At 34.4% G+C, this 19,287-nt stretch overlaps 1 protein-coding gene and 1 long non-coding RNA gene across 2 annotated transcripts in view; both read left to right on the top strand.

Annotated features, from left to right (window-relative positions):
- Positions 1-19,287, top strand: part of LOC100060815 (complement factor H) — a 185,319-nt gene that overhangs the window by 68,985 nt on the left and 97,047 nt on the right. The gene's annotated exons all lie outside the window — the stretch shown is intronic.
- On the top strand, positions 8,954-10,455 carry LOC138921554 (uncharacterized). Its single transcript, XR_011434193.1, has 3 exons — positions 8,954-9,222; positions 9,742-9,833; positions 10,270-10,455. It is a non-coding gene; the product is annotated as an uncharacterized lncRNA (long non-coding RNA).

Here is a 19,287-nt window from a genome sequence, read left to right as displayed (position 1 = left end):
AGTACAAGATCCATTCTGCTTATTTCTGATCTGCTTCATTACCATGCTGTAGCTGCACTATTTCCCTGAAATTATTTTTAATGAAAATTCAGGTATAAATGCTTTCAAGGGTAATTTGTCTTCTCCCAGAAACAGAGATCGTGAGTCCTAAATGAATTGAACAACCTGTATAATTTTGCTAATTAAATTTTTATTTGATCTCTCAGCTCAGTTAACTCATCCTGTAGAAATCCACAAATAGAATCTACTTTTATTTCAAATGCATAAATTATTCAGCGTTGTTACAAGTTGTGTAATCATAATCTATTTAAAAAATCTATGTAAATGACACTCATATATTTCCTACTTAACATATTTAAGCCTGATTTAACTATTACAGAGAGAGAAACCAAAAATTTGTTGTAAGCATACTTACTTTGAAAAGAATTTTAAGTTTATTTGATGTCTATGTAATAAATCTAATCACACTTCTTTCATTTTCTTTGAACTAACAAAGACATCATCTGAACAATCTTTGTACTTTTCCTTTAAATCTAAAATTATTTCATAATGAAAGCTCTATTTAAAAAAACATAAAAATGTTAAAAAAAATTTCACTTTGAATATTTAATTTTGCATCCATTGAATTAAAAACACTATAATAGTATCAATTAATGCATACAATCTCCTAAAACAATTTTCTTTGAAGAACCTTGTTACTTTCATTTGTGGGGTTATATATTCAATACCTTTTTCTTTACCATCACATACTTTAAAAATCAATCAATTAATAAAGGACTACTCTTAATCCTGTTAAGAGCACAGCTAACACTATTAATAGATTCGTGACACTCTTCTCTAAGATTCTTGGTGATTAGCTCCTGATTATATTTTATGCTATTAACTGTGCAAACACCTTGTGCTACTTTTTAGAGTTAGAGTCCATATTTATGACCAACTCAGAGTGGCTGCAAAAGCAATGACTCTGGAAAAGGAAATATTCTTTTTTGGGAGATGTTTCCTTTTTCTTTTAGAATTTCGAATATTGACAACACTAATTTAAATACTACCAGTAATTTTGAAAATAACATTAATTTTTAAATTCTTTACAAACATTACTTATGAAAAGAGTGAAATATTTCATTATAACTGAAGAAATTTTCAATTTGCAGGAATGAAGAAATCACTCCTGCCTAAAATTCATTATTCAGCTGATTTCTGCCATTCTTCTTGACACTTTGACGCTGCTCAATTGATCAAAAAGTTATCTCCTTTTAATTTCTTGCCATCATTGTATTAAAAACTATGTTACAGCCTAAAAATATGACCTGGCTTCTCAATTTTGTTATCCTTTGTGTTGTTATGTAGAAAATAACATAGTAGGAAAGTAGCATAGTAAGATGATTATTTTTTAAGATTTTAAACACTATGTGACAGAATAGAGTTTTCAAATCTTCTCTTCAAATTTCAAACATATCCCAACACAACCATCAGTGTTTTCTTTTGATTTCACTTAATATTAATTATTCTATTGCTTCCTTAGCAACAAAGGGGGGAACTTAGATGAATTGGTTTGGAGCATTTTTTACAAAATCAATGAAGCACTTTGGGCATTTTAGACTGATTATAGTTGATTATTTTCCCCTGACATTTAACATGCATATAATCAAGCACAGAAGGTGCATTAATCTTAGGGTAATCTTGTGATTTTTTAATGATTATGCACCCATATAACCACCACCCAGATCAAGACATAGAAAATTTCCAGCACCTCAATAAGCAACCCTGTTACGCCACCTCCTAGTTCATGTACTACTCATCTCCAGAGTTACCCAGAGTTCTGCACTTAAAAATCCTGATTAATTTTCACCGTTTTTGAACTTCATATGAGTGGAATTATACTCTGTTAACATCTTTATGTCTGGCGTTTTTCTCTCAAGAAAATGTCTGTTATTTGCACGCTAGTGTTGCATGTAGCAGTAGGTCATCCTTTTTATCGTCAAGTAGTACCCACTGGATAGATAGTGCAAAAAATATTCGTCCAGTCTCCTGATTTCAATGGTTAGCTATGATGGAAAAATCTGCTATGAAGGATTGAATCTCTCTCTTGATACCTATACACCCTTATTTCTCACAAAAATTTACCTCGGTGTGGAATCAGTTACCAAAGAATTTCCCAAAGTGATTGTACCATTTCAACTTCTTGCAGTAACCTCTGAAAGTTCTAGCTGACCTGATCCTTACAAAGATTTGCAAATGGCAGACTTTTGAACACTAGCCATTATCTGAGTCTGTAGTGGTATTTAAGGTGCTTCTCTTCTGAGTATCACTGATGAGTCGTGATAGTGAACACATCGTCAGGTTTGTGGGTGATTTTTGCCAGTATTAGATTGGATTGTTTATATTTTCTCTTGGTTTATGAATTTACTTTATGTATAACCCATTTGAGTCTTTTGTCCCATATATGTATTGTGATTGTTTTCTCCAAATATATGTTTTTCTTCTTCTTGTGATGATGTTTTTTGATGGATTAGAAAATTAAAGTATTACCGAAATCCAATTTGAATTCCATTTGGTCTACTATGAGTGATTGGAAGAATAACACTACCCTTATTTAGAGGCTTGTATTTAGACCTATGGTCCAATTTTAATTGATCTATTTGGTGTGAGAAGGAGGACAAGGTTCCATTTTGTTTATCATATAAAATCCAATTGATACCTCACCCTCTCTAGGGAAAACTTTCTTTCCCCATTGAATGCCACTGGTGCATAAAACAAGTGATCTGTGTGTGGGTGTGTATTTCTGGACTCCTTTCTTTCCATTGACCAATTTGTCTGTCATCAGAATTGTACCACACTGTGTGAAACAAAGGATCTTTATTAGAAATCTAGATACCTGGTAATACAAATCTTCCAACTGGTTCTTCTTTTTCAAGAATGCCCTGGCCATTTCCACATGCATCTTTGAATTACATTGTCAACTATTTTTTAGTGAAATAAGACAATTTTACTTGGGTTTACTTAAACGCATAAATTAATTGGGGGAGAATTGACATCTTAATGATGTTAAATCTTCCAAATCATGAACATATGTATTTCTTCCTTTATTATCTTCTTCAGTAGTCTCAGCAATGTTTTGCAGTTTTCAACGGAGAAACTGTACAAATATTTTGTTGAATTTACTCCCTAATATTTTAAGTGTTTTAATATTTATAAAAGATATTGTTCTTTTTAAAATCTAATTTTCCAATTTGTATTCCTAATAGAACGAAACTACTTTTTTGTATTAGTTCTAATAGCTCTTTTTTTGTGGAATCCTTTAAATTTTTAAAAATTACTTAATGTGTTTTACTCTTTACTTAAAATTTTCATACCTTTTGTTTTCCTTGCCTTAGTAAATTTGACATCACCTGAATTGATCACTTTTTTATTATGAAATACTTTTCATTATTCTCTGGTAATTCTCTTGAATTTTACTTTTTCTGATAGTGACATAACAACTCCACCTTTCACATACTCAGTTTATATAAGGTATAAATTTTTCAACTTTTGCTTTCAGCTTGTCAGTGTGTTTATATTTAAATTGCTTTTTTTGGAAACAGCATATAATTGGGTTTTCCATTTTTATCCAATCCTACTTTACCTTCCTTTTCATTAGCCTAGTTAGCTTCAATTTAATATCTATTAATTTTAATGAGTTTATTCATATCATTTACCAATTGCTTCTACTTGTCCAATCTGTTCTTTAGAATCTTTTCTGGCATTCTTTTAGATTAGTCCCATGCTTTCAGCGTTTCATTTTATATAATTTGTTGGTTATTATTTATCCATTGTTTTGATACTTAATCTAAGACTTATAATGTACATCCTTAGCCAATCATAGACCAACTGTAATTAATATATCTCCCCACTTTATGTAAAATGTAAGAATCGTGAATATTTTCTCATTTTTCTGTATCATTTTTCTTACATTTTTGTTTTAAACTCTGCATTATATTTTAGCAAATTTAAGCATAGGAACATGTATGTTTATCATTCATATTTTTACCATTTCCAGGCTCTGCATTTTTTTCTGGGATCCACTTTTCCAGCTAGTATCAATTTTCTTTCTCTGGAATAATTTCTTTTCACCTTACTTGTAGAATGGTTCATTTGCAACAAATTCTCTGAGTTTAGGTTATTCTGAAAATGTATTTATTTCACTTTTGTTTTTAAAGAATCTTTTTGATGATTATAGTATTCTCATTTTATCAGTTTTTTGCTCTTTAACATTTTAAAGATGTTATTCTATAGTTTTCAGCTCCATTGTTTTTGATGAGAAGTCTGCTGACAGCATTAGCCTTGTCTCTGTGTTAACATTGTCTGTGTATTATGAATTTTGTTTCTCTATCCTGCTTCCAGGAAGCTTTAAATTTTTCTCTTTAATGTTGATTTTCAGGAGTTTTGCTTTTCTTTGCCTAATTATGGTTTTCTTTGTATTTATCATTCTTGATCTTAGCTGAGCTTCTCTGTTCTGAGATTTCATGTCTGTAATAATATTTGGAAGATTCTTATCTATAGTTTGCCAAATTGGACTTCTGACCTAAACTTTCTCTTCTTCCTGTTTCACGACAAGACACTGCTCCATAGGGCGTTGAGTTTTAATTTTTTAATCTTCTTTTTGTCTTTAAGGTTTATTTCAGATAATTTCTAATGACCTGTCTTCAAGTCTATTTATTTTTTCTTTGACATTGCTTATTCTAATATTATTTTTCCTTTGTTGTACAGAAGAGCTTTAGTTTGATGTAATCCCATTTGTTTATTTTTTCTTTTGTTTCCCTTGCCTGGGGAGACGTGGTAGTCCAAAAGATACTGCTAAGACTAATGCTAAAGAGCATACTGCCTATGTTTTCTTAGAGTTTTATGGTTTCAGTTCTTACATTCAAGTCTTTTTTTTTTTTTTTTTTTTGCTGGAGGAATATTTGCCCTGAGCTAACATCTGTGGCCAGTCTTCCTTTAGTTTGTATGTGGGTCACTGCCACTGCATGGCTGATGAAAGGTGTAGGTCCATGCCTAGGAACCAAACTGGGCTGCCAAAGCAGACTGCACTGGACTTAACTACTAAGCCACTGGGCTGGTCCCTACATTCAAGTCTTTAATCCATTTTGAGTTAATTTCTGTGTATGGTGTAATAACGGTCACTTTCATTGTTTTGCATGAGGTTTTCCAGTGTTGCCAACACCATTTATTGAAGAGAAAGTCCTTTCTCCATTGTATGTTCTTGGCTCATTTGTCCAAAATTAGCTGTCCATAGTGTGTGCATTTATTTCTGGGCTCTGAATCATTAAATTTTTACCCTTATATTATCTTTAATATTTATTTCAGATAGTTTCTATTAACCTGTCCACAGGTCCATTTGTTTCTTCTTTTACATTGTTCTTTCAGTTATTTTTCTCCACTTTTTATCAATATTATAGTTTTAATTCTAGGATTCACATTTGGTTCTTTCTTAAAATCTATATACCTCTATTCTGAAATGCCACACTCTTAACTAATTATGTATAACTTTTCCCATAGATTCTTTTCATAATCATTTTAAAGTTCTGTTGTTCTTACTTATTTTAGCAAATTGTTTGTCCTTAGGTTTATTTCTCTTGATGACTCTTTTCCTCTGAATATGGTTCATATTTTCTGCTTCTTTGTATGTCTAGTAAGTTTTTATTCTACACTAAACATCACCAATAACACATTGTAGAGATTATAGATTCTGATATTTGCCTTTGAATAATGTAGCTTTTTCTTCCAGTAAGAAGTTGTATTATACATATTTTTCATTTTTTGTGTATTGTGATGGTTTTATATCTCACGTAACCTTTCTGGCGGGAGTGAGATGGCCAAATCTGAGAGAGAGGAAAGATCCCAGCCATTAGCGTGTTTCTGATAAGCAAACTAACTAATACTTAGCCATGCCTTTTCTATCTGATCCCTAACTCACAGCAGGCAATAGTCCTCCACCTTAATCATTTCAGAGCCAAGAGATAGGCAACTAGAGACCACCCATATAACCCAGAGCCCACTAGAATTATTCAAACTAGCCAATCCAAATCAGTTCACTTTGTCCTGCCTTGCCTTTCCTAAGGAAATCCTAATAAAAGCCATGGCCAAAACCTTCCCCTAACTCTTATCATACACCTCTGACTCTAGGACTTGTGAATCTAATAAACTTTGATTTCTTTCTGAACGTATTCTCTGTCTCTTCTTACCATCACGTCTGGCTGACCATCTCATAGAAGAACAAAATGATCAGACTTTTGGTGGTAAACATGATGCAATCTATAGAGAAGTTGAAGTACAATGATGTACAACTGAAATTTACGTAATGTTATAAACCAATGTGAACTCAGTAAAAAAAAAAAAAAAGCAGATTATCTTCCTGGTGGAACACTATTATCCTGTGAGGTCTTGGTTTTAAGCATTTTTATGGTTGGTCAATTTCAGCCTTGCCTAACTATAAGTATATAGTTATTAGTTAACTCTTGGGACTAAGTATTTACTCCCAAGACATATCCACTTGGGTTCAGGGAAAATATGAGGAATTTAACAAACTCTCCTGGCCTTGAACTTCAGCTCCTTCTCCTCCACTCTGGGTATTATCTGAAATTTTCAAAGTTTCCAGCTTTCAGCAATTTCTTTCACTGGACTGCTTAGAGTTTCACCCCATGCATGCTCATGTAGATTTAGTAAATAATTTCAGGGGAAATATGAAAATTATTGGGGGTTTCCCTGGTGGGGCTCCATGGATTTCCCTTCTAATATGGCAGATATTTTGTCAGCTTCGTACTCAGATCTCTAAATTGTCACACAAATAAGACTCCTGCTGGAACTCTACTATCCATGGACCATGTGGACATGGGTGTGTTCTAAGTCCAGAAAATGAATAAACATATATCTCACTGTTTGATTCCATTCTTTCAAAGGTTGAATGCTTTTCATTTTCTGATTGCTTTTACTCGTTCACTCATGAAGTTCATTTTTACAATTTGTGTTAGATTTATATTTGTTATTTATAGAAGGTTTAGTTTGATACAGGCTTTTCTCTTTTTCTTTCTGGAAGTCTTAAGTATGTACATTACTAAATTATTTAATATTTTGAAATTATAATAGTTATAGCAAGGAAGGAAATAAATAAATATATTTCAGTATGTTAACTATGACATTGGTGACTCATTTACTTTCTACTCCTTTATAATATTTTTCATATTAATTATCTGCTTAAAAGCAGTTCTCATATTAAGTAATTGTGTTGTAAAAGATAACAAATATAATTGGCTACATATATGTACATATATATATATATCTCTAAACAAAATAAAGAATAAATGCAATTAATAAGTCAGGGAAAGGACAGGTGGTGATGCTTCAGTTATATTCCTACAACAAAAGGGAAATTATTGTAAGCATCAAAATATATTCCACCCTGAAATAAAAATTGCCTCGCAGTACATTAGTTAAAAAATCTTTCAATACCAAGACTCTGCTGAAACCCTCGTGTTTAGTAGTGACATGGACTCAGAGTTATTCATGTATGATTCCCCTGGATAAGAAAGAACCTCATCCTATTTTCAAGAACTATTTAATTTAAAAATGAGTGTTTTCTATCACGTGTGGAGCCAGTCTATTACCGCCCCTAAAGGAAGTTGTACAAGTACATATCTGGGAATGAATTCAAGAAATTATTGTGAAACCGCTAACAGGAATTAAGATATTTTGCAAAGCTTTTTGAACTTTGATATTTGCTAACTGGCTTCAATTAACTTGCCTCGTGCTAGTGCACTTAAATTCAGAGCCACACTTGAGAACCACGTAATGAAGAAGATTTAAAACCCCAAAAAGCTCAACTGGAATATTTGTGTTAACATACAATTGGGAATATCTAACATGCTATTACTAATCAATGTCATTCTCACCTTCTGGGTTTCCCGGGCTCACAGACAAGGTAAGTTGAAAACCGGTCTGAACTCTCAGCTTCCCTCTTAAATGTTAGCTTCATGTCGTAGCTACTTTCATGTGCTTTTTGAAAAATGAATCAACTAGTAGGAATAGTCTGTGTTGTGATATCATAATAGAGAATAACTTTCAGAAAAATTATCTCATATTCATCGAAGGGAAAAATAAAACAAATTATGTTTTGTTTGTTTCCTGAGTTCCACGGAGAAAGAACTCTCAATGTTTATGGAGATATGTGACTACGCTCTCACAACTTTAGGAAACGTGTCACAAGGAAAGCTAGTATCTGACTTCAAAATGTATGCAGGTTTCTTATTTATTTATTTATATTTTTTATGAGGAAGATTTGCCCTGACGTAACATCTGTTGCCAATCTTCCTCTTTTCGCTTGAGGAAGATTGTTGCTGAGCTAACATCTGTGCCAATATTCCTCTGTTTTATGTGGGATGCCACCACAGTGTTGCTTGAGGAGTGGTGCTAGGTCCGTGCCTGTGATCCGAACCTGTGAAGCCTGGACCACGGAAGACGAGCACGTGAACTTAACCACCAACCCACCAGGCCAGCCCTAGGTTTCTTATTTTTAATGCAAGGAAACCTTTGGGAGTGATGGATGTCTTCATAATCTTGCATATGATGATGGTTTTATGGATTCACATGTGAAAACATTAAATTAGTCATTTCAAATATGTGCAGTTTACAATATTTCAATTATACATTAACAAAGCTGTTAAAAGTCATTAACATCATGATCAATAAATATTTCACTTGAATTAGCAGCAGGTGAAAAGGGATTTTTTTCCAACAATAAGTAAGATAGGTTCTTAATTTCCAGTGGAATGACAAGAAATTTCAATTTACATTTCAGAGTTCACCACATAATGTTAAGTAAATAAACAAATAAATGAATAGATAATTTTCAGAGCCTTAACTATAGCACATTGTTCACTGATTTATTTTCTGTCTCTGTAATTATGTTCCTTTTCTTTAGGTATAATACTGCTGGCCTGTGGATGGTGACCAATATGATGATTTTGGCTTTTTTAATGAAACATTATGGTCAATTGATTTAGAAGCACCATACTTTGTTTTACCAATACTTGTTGGGCAGAAATTTCTGCCATGCTTTTTAACATTATCTAAAATCCCCAAATTATTTATACTTTCGTAGTTTAATCTATCCTACAATGAGATGCAGAGAAAAGCATTCCTCTTCCTAAGAACTTTTTCTAACAAAACTAGTTCTTTGAGTCAATAATGGTAAGCATATTTATATTCAGTGTTGCAAATACTGTATACTCTAGAAATTCATAGATGGGGTTTTCTTCTTACAACTAAGTTTCTGTGGTTAGTGAAACATCCCTGGAATGGCTAAGGCGTAAGAGAAGTCTTGAAGGAAGAATGAGAATTTTTAGATGAAGTTGAGGAGGGGAAAAGCACACCAGTCAGAGGAAGCTCAGGGAGAGGAAGGTGCAAAGGCAGTGAAGATTCATGGAGCATCTGGATCTCCTGTTCCCATTGTTCTAGGGGCCCTTGTGTAGGATGCAAGTGGGGGATAAGTTGGTGATGGATGAAGATCGGCTGGTACAAGGTTCTGAGGTACTCTATACACCATGCTGAAGAATTTGGCTTGTACCAAACTGAACTGGGACTCAGTGAAGGATTTTAAGTGGATCAATGAAGTGACAAGAAAAAAGTCATTAAGTTACAAACAGGAAAACATATTAGAATGGTGGAGAATAGAATCTGGGAAATTCATTATTGTTGCTTTAATCTCAGGAAAAATGTTTGAGTGATGATGGTGTCAAAGATGGTGGCCATTTTGTTTTTGACAGAAAACTTGTTTGGATGGTGAAACCACAAAGCAGAAGGTCAGTTACTTTTCAGAGGTGTAATAACAATGAGTTCAATTAATTTCTTTGATAAAGTGTTTTGTCTATAATTATTATCAATAACTAGAAAATATGTAATTTTTGCAGGTCACAGTGAAAATACTTATCACTATCAGCCTATATCTATATTCAATTTTATATAGAAAGTTGATGAATGTTACTGGCCACTATTTATATCAAGGGAACTACTTATCCTCAAATCAAATAAAATTCGCAACATAATTTTAATTAGAATTTTAACTTCCTTCAAAAATGAATATTAAGAACAACAGATAAATTAATCATTGAGCACTCAAGTCAAAACAGAACTTTTGTTTGGTTGTCTGATTTATCTAATGAAAACAAAATTAGAGTCTTTATATAACTATGTCTTGGATACAGTCCCTTAATATATAACCAATATTTTGGAATTTAGTCTCCATTTAGAAATTTCCTGCAAGGTACTGGAAATTTTAAATGGATATTCTGTATCTCATAAAATAACTTAGAAAGAAAGTGAATGATGCCTGTCGATATAAATGTTATAAGGATTTTTAATACATGAAAGAGAAGATGCTACACATAGTAAGTTTGGACGGACTCCTGTTTCCTTCACATAAGGGTAATGTTATATTTATTTTCTATATCTTTTGTTGTACATTTTATCAATTGTTTTAATTTGTCTACTCCTTATAGTTAAGAAGTTAATTCTTTTCTCATAGTGGAGTACTAATATTTACAGGAATCACTATTATAAAGACATAGATCTTAAAATTTTATGTGTGCAAGGGCCATTTTGAGATCAATAGGTATGAATTTCTCACTCTGAAGATAAACATAAACAGGAGAAGAAAATTTCAAATCTCACTAAGTAGTTGGTCTACAGTCAAAAGGAAAATCTAGAGCAGAGCCAGCTCTCAAGCAGTTAGATCTGTCTTCTAAAGCCCACTTTTAACTTTAAAAAGAAAATTATATCGTTATCATATAGGAAACTCTCAACTGACAATGGAATAAGTGTAAGAAAGTGGAAATGTCATTAACCACAGACCTAATATGCATCAACAGTGATGATGGAGCTGAAAGAAACCACTAACTCTTTTGGGCTTCACAATGGAAGGGGGTCTACAGAGCCAGAGTCCATTTCAAGTGACCCCAAAGTCCATCAATGTTGTCACAAATGGCAAGATTTTCTTCCTTAGTGTGGCTTAATAATATCCCATTGTTTGGGTGTTTGTGTATATATATACCACATTTTTAAAATTTGTTTATCCATCAATGGACATGTATGTGGCTACCATGTCTTGACTAATGTAAATAATTCTGCAATGAACATGGGGTCTACATATCATGACAGATTCGTGTTTGCACATTCTTTGGATAAATACCCAGCCGTCGAATGACTAGGTTGTATGGTAGTTCTATCCTTAATCTTATGAGGAATTTCCATACTACTTTCCATAGTGGCTGCACCAGTTTGCACTCTCACCAGCAGTGTATGAGAGTTCTCTTTTCTCCATATCCTCTCCAACACTTGTTATTTCCTGTCTCGTTAGCTATAGCGATTCTGACAGGTATGAGGTGATATCTCATTGTAGTTTTAATTTGCATTTCCCTCATAGTTCATTATATTGAATGTCTTTTCATGTGCTTGTTGGCCATCTGTATATCTTCTTTGGAGAAACATCTGTTCAGATTTTTTGTTCATTTATTAATTGGGTTTTTAGTATTTTTGTTGTTGAGATGTATGTGTTCTTTATATATTTTGGAATTAACTCCTTATCAGATAAATGGTTTGCAAATATCTTCTCCCAATCGTTAGGTTGTCTTTTCCTTTTGTTGATGATTTCCTTTGTTGTGCAGAATCATTTTAGTTTGATGTAGTCCCATTTGTTTATTTTTTCTGTTTTCTCTTTCCCAGTCAGACATGACACTTGAAAATATGCTGCTAAGACTGATATTGAAGAGTGTACTGCCTACGTTTTCTTCCAGAAGTTTCATGGTTTCAGATCTTACATTCAAGTCTTTAATCCATTTTGAGTTAATTTTTGTGTATGGCATAAGCTAATTGTCTACTTTCATTCTTTTGCACGTGGCTGTCCAATTTTCCCAACATCATTTAATGAAGAGACTTTCCTTTCTCCATTGTACGTTCTTGGCTCCTTCATCAAAAATGAGCTGTTTGTAGATGTGCGGGTTTATTTCCAGGCTCATGATTCTGTTTCTTTGGTCTGTGTGTCTGTTTTTGTGCCAGTACCATGATGTTTTGATTACTATGGCTTTGTAGTATATTTGGAAGTCAAGGAGTGTGGTACCTACAGCTTTGTTCTTTTTTCTCAGGAGTCCTTTGGCTATTTGGGATCTTTTGTTGTTCTACAAAAATTTTACGATTCTTTGTTCTGTTTCTGTGAAAAATGTTGTTGGAACTTTGATAAGGATTGCGTTGAGTCTCTGGATTGCTTTAGGAATTTAGACATTTTAACTATGTAAACTCTTCCAGTTCAAGAGCATTTAATATATTTCCATTTCTTTGAGTCTTCTTCAATTTCTTTCAACAATGTTTTATAGTTTTCAGTGTACAGGTCTTTCACTTCTTAGGTTAAGTTTATTCCTACATAGTTTACTTTTTTTGTTGCAATTGTAAGATTGTATTCTTAATTTCCCTTTCTGCTACTTCGTTGTTAGTATGTGGAAACACAATTGATTTTTGCATGTTGATTTTTTATCCTGCAATTTTACCATGTTCACTTATTATTTCTAAAATTTTTTTGCTGGATTCTTTAGGGTCTTGTATATATAAAATCCTGTGACCCGCAAATAGTGACAGTTTCACTTCTTCCTTTCCAATTTGGATCCTTTTATCTCTTTCCTTGCCTGATTGCTCTGGCTAGGACTTGCAATATTATGTTAAATAAGAGTGGTGAAATTGGGCATCCTTGTCTGGTTTCTTCTCTTATAGGGATAGCTTTCAGTTTTTCTCCATTGAGAATATTAGCTGTGGGTTTGTCATATATTGCCTTTATCATGTTGAGGTACTTTCTTTCTATATTCATTTTATTCAGAATTTTTGTCATAAATGAATGCTGTATCTTGTCAAATTCTTTCTCTGCATGTATTGAGATGATCGTGTGACTTTTATTCTTCATTTTGTTAATGTGGTGTATCACATTGATTTGTGGATGTTGAACCATCCCTGCATTCCCTGGAGTAAATCCCATTTGATCATGATGTATGATCTTTTTAATGTGTTGTATTCGATTGTTGAGGATTTCTGCATAGATGTTTATCAGTGATGTTGCCTGTAATTTTCTTGTTTTGTATTGCCCTTGATTGGTTTTGATATCAGGGTAATGATGGTTTTGAAGAATGAATTGGGAAACTTCCTCTGCTCTTCAATTTCTTGGAAGAGTTTGAGAAAGTATTAAGTCATGTAAGGTATTAAGCCTTCTTTGAATATTTGGTAGAATTTACCAGGGAAGCTGTCTGTTCCTCGAGTCTTATTTTGGGGGTTGTTTTGGTTACTGTTTTGATTTCCTTAATGGTGATTGGTCTATTCAAATTCTCTGTTTCTTCTTGATTTAATTTTGGAAGGTTGTATTATTCTAAGAATTTGTCCATTTCTAGATTATCAGTTTGTTGGCAAATAGCTTTTCATAGTATTCTCTTATAACCTTTGGTATTTCTGAGGTGTCCATTGTAATTTCTCCTCTTTCATTTCTGATTTTATTTATTTGAGGCTTCTCTCTTTTATTCTTGGTGAGTCTAGCTGAAGGTGTGTCAATTTTGTTATATCTTTTCAAAAAACTAGGTCTCGTTTCATTGATTTTTTCCATTTTTTCAGTCTCTGTTTCATGTATTTCTACTCTGATTTTTATTATTTTCTTCCTGCCATTTATTTTGGGCTTTGTTTGTTTTTCTTTTTCAAGTTCCTTTAGGTGCAGTGTTAGATTGTTTATTTGAGATTTTTCTTGTTTGTTGAGGTAGGCCTGTATTGCTATAAACTTCCCTCTTAGAAGCACTTTTGTTGTATCTTATAAATTTTGGCATGTCATATGTTCATTTTCATTTGTCTCCAGTATTTTTTGATTTCTTCATTGACCCAATTGTTGTTCAGTAGCATTTTGTTTAATCTCCACAGATTTGTGTCATTTGACTTTCATGTTAGATTCTTAGGTGGTTGATCTGCTACCTTTACTGTATCTTTACTTTTCCCAGTGGTTTTATTGCTTTTTAAAATAATTCTTTTATTCCTATCTGTAGTCTTCTCTTTCCCACTTAAATAAATTCCTTCAGCATTTCTTGAAAGGCTAGTTTCTTGGGGATCAACTGCTTCAGATTTTGCTTCTCTGAAAATCTCTTTTTCTTTTCTTCTATTCTGAATGATAATTCTTGCTGGGCAGAGTATTCTTGGCTGTAGTTTTTTGTCCTTTAAGCTTTTAAATATTTCATGTCACTCCCTTCTAGGTTGTAAGGTTTCTGCTAAGAATCAACTGATAGCCTTATGTGGCCTCCTTTGTATGTCACTTGTTGGCTTTCTCTTGCAGCTTTTAAGATTCTCTCTTTATCTTTAATTCTTGACACTTTAATCATAATGTGCCTTGGTGTGGGCTTCTTTGATTTTATCTTATTTGGTCCTTTCTGGGCTTCCTATGCCTGGTTGTCTGTTTCCTTCTTTAGGTTAGGAAAGTTTGTAGCTATTATTTCTTCAAATATATTCTCTTCCCCTTTGTCAGTGTCTTCTCCTTCTGGGACACCTATCATACAGATGTTAGTGCACTTGATGTTGTCCTAGTGGTCCCTTAGACTTTCCTCATTCTTTTTAGTTCTTTTTTTCTTTTATCTGTTCAGCTTGAGTGATTTCTTCTAGTCTTTCATGTAGCTTGCCAGTCCATTCTTCTGTGCCATCTCCTCTGCTTTTGAGTCTGTCTAGTGAATTTTTCATTTCCGGGATTGTATTCTTCATTTGCGATTGCTTCTTTTTTATATTTTCCAATTCTTTGTTGAAGTTCTCACTGAGGTCATCCACTCTTATCCTAGCAACAGTGAATATCCTTATGATTCTTAGTTTGTACTCTTTGTCAGGTAGATTATTTAACTCTGTTTCATTTAGTTCTTTTCCTGGGTTTTTTTCCTGTTCCCTTACTTGGAATGTATTCCTGTGTCTCCTCATTTTACTTTTTTCTCTGTGCTTATATCTATGTGTTAGATTGGTCAGCTACATTTTCCAGTCTTGGAGAGGTGGCCTTATGTAAGAGATGCCTTATGGGGCCCAGCAGTCTGCTTCCCACTTGTCACCATTTACAAATGTTCCAGGAATGACACTTGTGTGGGTTACATATGTCCTTCTGTTGTGGCAGGGTTGATCTCCCTGCAGATGCCTGGGGAGGATAGGCTGTTTCCCTGGCTGGCTGATTTAATGCTCAGCTGCATGTAGCTACTGAAGACCCTTCAGTCACTTTGTCAGGCATGGGGCGCCCCAGGACAGTTGGCTGCAAGGTCTAATAGCACATTCCTGTTGCAGTTTTTTTCTAAGTCAGTTGGCCCCAAGTCTGGCTGGTAGGCTCAGGGGCTACAATTGCTGTAGGCCCCTGGCCTGCCAGGCTATTTTCAGGTCTCTCAGAATTGCAGCTGTGTGGGACCAGCCCCAGGCATGGGAAAACCCAATTGTTTTAGGCTTTGGAAGGCAGAGCTGATCCCTTATGTGACTGTTTGAGAAGCACAAGTCTGCTGCAGTTGAAAGTGCCCCCCACCCACAGGGCCACACACCCTGTCATCACAGTCCTGCCCCTAGAACCTGCCCCAATGCACTGAAGCAGACCCACTCACCCCAGAGCAGAGGCCCCACACACTCCACCAACACAGGTCTGCCCCTCCCACAGGCCTTTCTCCACAGAGGTGGACCTACTTGCCTGGTTGAAGTTTCCAGACTCCCCCAATTTGGGCCCTCAAGCTGCCCACGGGCTTGCTATTGGGTGGGGCCAGTCCCTGGGGTGGGCTGCCTGCCTTGGCTAAGCTTTGATTAAATTGGTACTGTAGTAGATGTGGCAGACCCTGGGCTAACAGGCCAGGGGAGAGACTCCAATGGTATCTGACAGTGTCTGTGTCAGCACACCTGTACTAGGCCACAATAATGACTGCTGCCAATGTCTGCGTCCCTGGGGAGGTCTCAGCTCCCACTGAGGTGCGTGCGGAGCCTATTCAATGAGTCTCTTTTCACCAAAGGACTGTATACCTTTCTTTCTGGTGATTTTAGGTTGTTTTCTGAATCAGGTGAATTCGTGTGTGGGCTCTTTAAGAGCAGGCTTTTTTCCCCTCATATCTAATAGGTTTCCTAGAAGTATTCCCAATTTTAGATAACAGACAACAAAGCCAGATATTATCACCCTTGTCTTGGTTGTACTGAGTCCAAAAATTACCTGTTGTGGTATTGCTCCCCTGCTCAAATCCCCAGCTCCCCCAGGGAAGTTTCTGTATGTTAAGATTGCTCCCAGCCAACTGTGAAGTGCTGTGACTTGAAAGTGGGATTTTCTCTCCAGAGAGGAATTTCTGCCTCTTCCTCCTCGGTCAGCACCGTCCCTTGTTGTGGGGGTTCTTTCTATCCAGTTTTCAGTTCTCACTCATGGGAAATTGTTCCAAGATTAGTTGTAAATTTGTTGTGTCCATGAGAGGAGGTGAATTCAGAATCTGCCTACGCTGCCAACTTGATGCCACCTTCCTCCTATTGTATTGACCGATTTGCAAATGTTGAACCATCTTTGAATCCCTGGAATAAATATTGCTAATATTTTGCTGAGGATTTTTGCATCTATACTCATCAGGAATATTGTCCTTTAATTTTCTTTTTGTGTGGTGTCCTTAGTTGGTTTTGGAATCAGGGTACTGCTGGCCTCATAAAATGAGTTTGGAAGTGTTTCCCAGTTCTATTTTTTTGAAGAGTTTGAGAAGAATTGGCATTAATTCTTCTTTAAATATTTTAGAATTGACCAATGATATCATTTGGTCCTGGAATCTTGTATGTTGGAAGATTTTTGATGACTGATTCAATCTCTTGACTATTAATCAGCCTGTTCTAATTATTAGCTACATTTGTTAGTATAACTGTTTGTAGTTGTCTCTTATGATCCTTGGTATTTCTCTGGTATCAGTAGTAATATTTCCTCTTTCATTTCTGATTTTATTTATTTCAGTCTTGGTGGATCCAGTTAGTTTTCTCAGTTTTTTTTATATTCTTAAAACACCAGCTCTTAGTTTTCTTGATGTCTTCTCTTGATGTTTTATCTCTATATTATTTATTTTCACTCTGATTTTTGTTATTTCCTTCCTTCTACTAACTTTGGGCTTTGTTCTTCTTTTTCAAGTTTCTTGAAGTATAAAGGTGATTTGTTGATTTGAGATTTTTTGTTTCCTAATGTAGGGTTTTATCACTATGAACTTCCCTCATAGAACTGCTTTTTTGGCATCTCATAAGTTTTGGTATGTTGTGTTTCCATTTTCATTCAACTCAGGGTAGTTGTTTGATTTCTCTTTTGATTTTTTGTTTGACACATTCGTTGTTCAGTAGCATGTTGTTTAATATTCATGTATTTGTGGATTTTCCAGTTTTCTTCTTGTAATTGGTTTCTAGTTTCATGCCTTTGTGGTTGGAAAAAATGCTTAATATGATTTCAACTTTCTTAAATGTATTAAGCTTTGCTTTGTGATTTACCTTGGAGACTGTTCCATGTGCACTTCGGAAGAATGTGTATCTTATTGCTTTTGGATGGAATGTTCTGTATATCTGTTAAGTCCATCTGGTCTAATGTGTTGTTTAAAGTCAATGTTTTCTTATTGATTTTCTATCTGGATGAATTATCCAGTGGTGAAAGTGAGGTATTAAAGTCTCCTACAATTTTGGTATTGCTGTCTGTTTCTCCCTTTAGGTTTGTTAATATTTGCTTTATTTATTTAAATATTCCTATGTTGGGTGCATGAATATTTACAAATGTTATAGCCTGTTATCAGGTTAAGTCCTTTTCATTATATAATGTCTTTCTTTGTCTCTTATTGCAGTCTTGGTTTTAAAGTACTTCGTCTGATATAAGTATAGCTACCCCCCTTTCTTTTGGTTTCCACTTGCATTGAATGTCTTTTTCTATCCCTTCACTTTCAGTCTGTGTATATCTTTAGATCTGAAGTAAGTCTCTTGTTGTCTGCATATAGATCTGTCTTGTTTTTTTTTTTTAATCCATTTGGACACTCAATGTCTTTGATTGTAGAATTTAGTCCATTTATATTTAAAGTAACTATTGATAAGTATGTACTTATTGCCATTTTGTTAATTGCTTTCCTGCTGCTTGGTAATTCCTCTGTTCTTTTCTTCTTCTCTTACTCTCTCCCTTTGTGATTTGATGATTTTCTGTTGTAGGATGCTTAGATTCCTTTCCCTTTAGCTTTTGTGTAGCTAATATAGGTTTTGCTTTGTGGTTACCATAGGGCTTACATAAAATAGCTTGTATTTATAACAGTCTATTTTACCTTGATAACAGCTTAAGTTTGATATCATTCTAAAACTCTACATTTTTATCCCACTCTCCCACCTTTTATATTTTTGATGTCACAACCTCATCTTTCTATCTTGTGTATCTCTTAAAAAATTATTGTAGTTATATTTTTACTACTTTTATCTCTTAATCTTTGTACAACTTTATAAGTGATTATCCCTCCAATTTCAAAGAATTAGATTATTCTGAATTTACTCCATATTTACCTTTGCTGTGAGATTTAGTCTTTCATATGTTTTCCTATTACTAATTAGCACCCTTTCACTTCAGCTTAAAGAAACCCCTTTATCATGTCTTATAAAGCCCATCTAGTGGTGATGTTCTTCTTTAACTTTTGTCTGTCTGGAAAATTCTTTATTTCTCCTTCAATTCCAAAGGACAAAATTTGCCAAGTAGGGTCTTGTTGGTTGGCAGCTTTTTTCCTTCAGTACTTTGAATATACTGTGCTACTGATATATGGCCTGCAAAGTTTCTGCTGAAAAAAATCTGCTTATAGTCTAACGGATATTCTCTTGCAGAGAACAATTTGTGTTTCTCTTGCTGCTTTGAGGTTCAATCCTTGTCTTTAACTTTTCACATTTTAACATAATGTTTATTGGTATGATTCTCTTCAGGTTCAACTTATTTGGAACTTGCTATGCTTCCTGAATCTGGATTGTTTCCTTCCCCAGGGTCTGGAGGTTTTCAACCATTATTTCTTCTAGTAAGTTTTCTGCCCCTTTTTCTTTCTCTTCTCCTTCTGGGACTCCTAGAATGTGAATGTTTTTCTGCTTGATGTTGTCCCATATGTCCCTTCAGCTCTTTTCACTCTGTTTTCTTTTTGCTTTTCTAAGTGGGTTAATTCCACTACCCTGTCTTTGACTTCACTGATCATTTCTTCTGTTTTGTCTAGCCCACTGTTGAATTCTATTGTCTTT

This window comes from Equus caballus, chromosome 30 (genome assembly GCF_041296265.1).
Source record: "Equus caballus isolate H_3958 breed thoroughbred chromosome 30, TB-T2T, whole genome shotgun sequence".
NCBI lineage: Eukaryota > Metazoa > Chordata > Mammalia > Perissodactyla > Equidae > Equus > Equus caballus.
This window is presented reverse-complemented; position numbering and strand designations above follow the sequence as displayed.